The sequence below is a fragment of the Cygnus atratus genome, chromosome 28, assembly GCF_013377495.2.
Source record: "Cygnus atratus isolate AKBS03 ecotype Queensland, Australia chromosome 28, CAtr_DNAZoo_HiC_assembly, whole genome shotgun sequence".
Lineage (NCBI taxonomy): Eukaryota > Metazoa > Chordata > Aves > Anseriformes > Anatidae > Cygnus > Cygnus atratus.
The window spans coordinates 2,350,692-2,356,691 of NC_066389.1; positions in this window are offsets into that span (position 1 = coordinate 2,350,692).

Consider the following 6,000-nt stretch of genomic DNA (forward strand, 5'->3'; position numbering starts at 1 on the left):
CTTCTGTGGTTATGCGCTGATACTAATAAAGAACAACATTATCACTAGCTATGCGTTTGTATTCCTGATTGTGCTTCATGGCCTCTGCCTTAGAGGCACTTTTATTTAATTATTTAAGGTAATACTAGCAAGTTTCACTAGATTTTTTTTTCAAAAACATAGTCTGGAAACAGAAGCTATGAGTAAAAATGATTTTTTCCTTAAATGGCAAGGAAAACAGGCACTCACACTGGCACTGCAAGTGATGGGAAGAGTTAAAAGTTTACAAATGGAATTTGGATGTCTGTAGCAGGAAGGATTTACCAATAAATTTCTGTATTACTGACTGATTACTAATGATTGTATCTACCCCTAGAAAAATTATCATCTATTAATCCCAAACTCAATTTTCTTTGTTCCTTGTAAATGCAATGTTTCTTATGCCTGAAATAAAAAGCAAAGTTAAAAAACAAACAAAGATAAACACATAAAAATTCACCAGGGTGGTTTTATCTTTATTCAGTATGTACTGCAGATACCAAATTCAAATGAAATTAATGATGAGAAGAATGCAGCTGTTTTAAATCACATCACTATTGGTGAGTTCTTGGCGTGGAGCCCACAAACAAAGGATTTCCGTAGAGTTCTTACTGAAGTTTCAGACCCCTTTCGCCACAAAGATGTAGGACAGCTACAAGCCCTTCTTTGAATGCATGTTTATGTAACAAGGGTAAATAGTGAGTTAGATTGAACCTAAATGTTTCTTTTTAAAAGGCACCAAATACTCAAATCTATCAAATAAGTTAACTAAAGTGTGTTACGGTCCAGCTCTCCAGCTAATACAGGTCTCTATTCTTGAGAGAACCTGACTGAGCAACAAAGGTACAAATAAGTGATGTTGCTTTCATTAGAAGCTGCTGAGACACAGCAATTTTTTACTGGCAACTGATGTTACTAGTCCTGAAAGAATGGCAGTATTTTCCACAAAAGGAAAGCTATTTACTTAGGCAAATAACCTACCAGTGCAGAAGGAACCTACTCAAGAGAGGGCTTAATAAAAATAGAGTTAGAGGCCTGTAGCCTACAGGACTCTGGGATTTGGCCCAGGATCAAGATATTTCTCTGCAGGAAGCTGTTGTGGCTATAAAAATGTCTGTCTTTTTAATCATTGGGTTTGTTTGTCTTCTCGAGTCCCAGCTGAGATTTCCCTTTGCAGTTTCTCTAAACATCTGGTTGTTGTCGTTTCATTATTACCAACCTTGAAGTAAAAGATCAGTCTCTCCAAGATTATGCAATCTCTTTAAACATTATGAAATTATTTAACAGTAATAAATATGTGGAGTTTTGTACTAGTCTCAGCTTTTCATTTCCAAGCTTTCATTCAGTTCATACTCAAGCCGTGAGCTCTCTGAAAGCGTGAGGCTTAGAATGTTGCCTCCTAGAAAGAGAAACTGATTCCTTCAAACAGTATGACTGTGGGGTTTAATAGAAATCTTTATTGTAAGCTTTGTGATAAAATCAGAAAGTTGTCAAAAGCATCATTTATTACTACATGTGTAGATATTTATTTTGACTCTGGTTGCCAGTGGAATTGCCATATATATGTGGTATTTTATATAACAAAGAACGATGATGGGGTTTGCAAATGTGAATGAAGTCTGAAGAAGGCTGTCAGCATTTGTGCTGCAGATGATCACTTTGCCAATTTGTTTGAAGCCAAATTTACACTAATGCTGTTCAGCCTTCCTCTGAATTCAGGTAAAGGTGGGAACACATATTCCAATAAATAAACATTTATTAGACATTTCTACCTTCCAGGCTAATTATAACAACTTATCCTTGGCGTTGTCTCCAGGCATATCAAGGATAAAAGGGTCTTTAGGGGCAGTCAACACGGCTTCAGCAAGGGGAAGTCATGCTTGACCAACCTGATAGCCTTTTATGAGGATATAACCAGGTGGATAGATGATGGAAAGGCAGCATTTATTAAAGAATGTATGACTTTGCAAACACAATACTCTCTTAATATCATAATTCTGTACTGGGTCTTACTCTGCCTTCATTTCTGTAGGTTTTGCCAGCTGTCCATTGAATGATCTGGCTGTTGTTTGTCATGTGTGTTTTTCTTCTTTCTCATCTTCTTTAGAAGCGAATGAAACTGTCTCCGGTGGGTTGCTCTGCTTTACTGAGCTTTTTGTTGTGTTTTTTGTTGTTGTTGTTGTTTTGTTTTGTTTTATGTTGTATTTGTCTGTATTTCTTTCCTTTTGTTCTTTTCTTTAATACTCTGCACAACCAAGAAGAGAAAGAAATAACATTGCTCATTGAAATGCAATAGTCTTTACTCGAGCAGCATTCTCTATGATGGTTTTGCCTGAGCTTTGCAAGATTTTGCCTGTTTTGTAAAGATTCACTTAAACTGACACAGTGTTTTCATAAACATTAAGTGGATGAAACCCTGGTATTCAGCTGTCAACCAAGCCAAACGCACCACAGGGAATTCTTAGTTGCTGTACTGTGACAATGACGCTTAATGTTTTTGCTCTCATATTCTTGTTTTAGAGAGGGGGGTCAAAACATGTTGTTTGTATTAAAAGTTATATGACTAGAATGAAACTATGAGTGCAATGTGAAGGTCCTGGCTCTGCTCCTGAAGAGCTTTTGTACTTTGTATGATTGCGGGACATACTGCACAAACCAAACACATAACTTCTGGTTGCTTAATTCTGTAAACACATTACTGAGTTCAAAAAGTCATCAGTAATAAGGTAGACAGAGGGGTTGAGCAATCTGAATCTTGTCCAGGGCAGTGAAGAAAAGAATCACGCACGGGAACAGCACACAGCTGCGCCAGGGGAGGTTCAGACTAAACCTTAGGAAAAACTACTTTACGGTGAGGGTGGATGAACACCGGGACAGGCTTCCTAGCAAGGCGGTTGATGCCCCATGCTCGTCAGTGTTCAAGGGGCATTTGGACAATGCCCTCAATAATCTTTAACTTTTGGTTAGCCCTGAAGTGGTCAGGCAGTTGGACCGGATGATCCTTGAAGGTCCCTGCCAACAGAACTATTCTGTTCTGTTCCATTCTATTCTATTTCTAGCTCAGACTGTACCTATTTCCAAATCGTCTTGTATGATTTTTTTTTTGTATATATGCTTGGTCCGGTTTATAATGCCTAATAATCATAATTCATTCTTTCTAATGCTTTATACTAGGACCCTCAATAAAAGATGAAGGTCTCAATATTCTGTATACCATGCATGCCTAATAGGTGGGACATCAGTTAAACTAGAGAGCTTACAGTTTATTTTCATTCTACTTATAATTGAAATAATTGGCATAATTGTTGGTAAGTCCAGTATAGAGTCTAAAGATTGAAAATAAAGAATTTTCAGATTTGATCCATCTTGGAAGGATTATCAATCAAACATTTGAAAAACAGTACATCAAAACATGAGGTCTGTGCTATATCAACTTAGGATGAACTATACAAAAATCTCACAAAATGAATTCTGAATATAAAAGCAACTTGAATCCTGTTCCTAATAACTGCCCTTATTCCATATTGTTCATAAACTGTAATGAAAATGTAATGAAAAGTTGTAACAGACAGTTATATTGTAGTGCCATGCTTCCAGGCCTTCCATGGTTATGGAGAGAGCAAGTTCTCTGACACGTGCAGTACCGAATGAGTGGTACATGGAGTAGAGGAGAAAGGCTTCGGGGGAATCTTTGGTGAGTGAAACAACAGACTGGATAACCCATCTAGTCCGATTGTTTTGAACCACATCAGAATTTATCTCAATCATCAGTTGGAGTTTGGATGCCATTACAAGGTATGGGCCAGAAACAAATGCGCTTGACCCCACGTGTTCTTTCTCTGCTGCTAGATGTGTGATGATGTACTGCAACCATCTCTCGAGACACGGCATGCACATGTGTTGATCGAGTGTTGTGCCTGGGTAAAAGTATGTTTGCGAACCTCAGTTACGACACTTTAGTGAGTTTCATTTGTGGATTGATGTAGGATGGAAAAATGATGCGTGCGTTTGCCAGAAGCACTGCAGAGGCTGAGCTGTGGGTATGGAAGTAGTAAGGGCTGTACAGAAGCTGCAGAGAGGCACTGCATCGTAATGGGCTGGGAAGGAAGAGTCCAAAGTGTTTGTGGCTACCATTCTGGGTCTGTTTATAATACAGTCTTATTTCACTTAATGGGTTTTATCTCATGAGCTGTTTGTAGCGTTTTCACCGTGCTGTTCCTGACTGCTCCCTCTGGCATGCAGTTCTTCTAATCTCAAGTGCCTCTTCTACAACTTCCATGCTTCAGGCTGCCTCTGAGTGCTGTTCCAAAGCCTCCATAGCTTTTGTGTTCAAAGTCTTCTTGGCCTTTCTCTACTTTTGTGTTTGTCGTAGACATACCCCAAGGTGTGCTGCAAATCCCACTTCATCCTCAGTGACCTGAGATGTGAGCTAAGAGTACTAATGATTTAATATAATGTGGTTTTCATCCTGAACAATAATGTGTTACTTTTTGGGTCAGATAATTTAAACATAAGTAAACTAAGAAATTGCCTGAGCAGCTTGCACATTTCTTTGTTGTATTCTGTGCTTCCTCTGATCTTCTGACATTCTCGCTCCTTGTACAAGGCTTTAAAAGACATGTGATGCTCCTCTAACTCTCCTGGTGACCTCGAGAGCTAAAACTCCTGGTGGTTTTGACAGTAGCAGAAGTAGATCGTTGCTGAGAATGACCGAATTCCCACCCATTCTGCCTAAAATTCAGGTCATAGATTTTGTAATTGAAGTGGTGTTCACGAACTCCTGTTAGTGCTCGGAGTCCCTTTGACTTCAGAAGGATTCTTCAGGAGCACACTGGTCTGAAAATCCAGGTCTGATCAAAGGACCAGAGCTTCCAAATGCTGGTTCCTTGAGGTAGCTCTTCAGTTAGTATTTCATGGCATCCCCTGAGAGCACAGTCTCTTGGGTCGATGAGATAATAATATAATGATAATTTTATTTTATGAAATAACTAATTGTTTCATAGACTTACATTTTTAACGGTGGCTTTAAAAAATGAATCAAGCTTATGTGTAGTAAAGTAGTGTTTTAAAATGAAAAGTTAAGAAGGGAAATAACTGGTGGGCAGAGATATCTGTATCTGAGGAGGAAAAACTCAAAACGAGTGATAGGAACTCTTAATAAAAAATGAACAGTCCGACAAATGCTAATGATTTGTGGACAATTATATATATATATATTATTTTTCAAAAATTGTTTTGTTTTGAAGCCGTTAGCAGAGGTCAGCCCATCAGATGTGATGAGAGAGACCTGATTTGGACGGCCCATCACACAGTTCAAATACCTAACTACTGTAGTGGGGTATTGAAAACAAAATGTAGAGACAAGTATTTTTGAGCAATGTTAGACTGGAATGTGTTTGCACAAAATATTTAGCTAGCAGTCTGAAGTGGTAAACAAGTTAACAGACTGCGTTTGTCTAATTCCTGTTGAGGGAAAAAAAAAAGCTCAGTACACTAAATAAATCTAAATAAATGGTTAGTTATAGATTGTTTGTCAGCTCTCTTGATTTGATGGAGGAATTGCAAAAATGATTTTAACATCTCAGCAGCATGTAGGTTTTCAGCTGTTGCTGGTGGCTTATGTAAAAGGCAGAGAAGAACCTGGATGGGGGATAAGGTATGGGAGTGAGGTATTGTATCCTCTCCTGAAAACGTTTTTGGGAAATGACAGGTAGTTTTGACTGGAAAAAACTACTGACCTTTAAAAGAACAGGAAAACATTAGACTGCTTCTCAGTAGGAGCAGTTAGCAGAATCCCAGGTGGGCTAACGAGAGAAACCGAGATTTTCACATACTCAGGGCAGCTGTCGGTCTTGAAAGAAGCTGCTTTGAGAAGTGATGCTGTGAAGTTTTCAGCAGGCCAGGTCCCTTTTTGTAGTTGCGTTGTTTCAGAGACCGAAGGGCCGTGAAGTGTTAAAAACATAGCTGCTGCGTGCCAAGTTG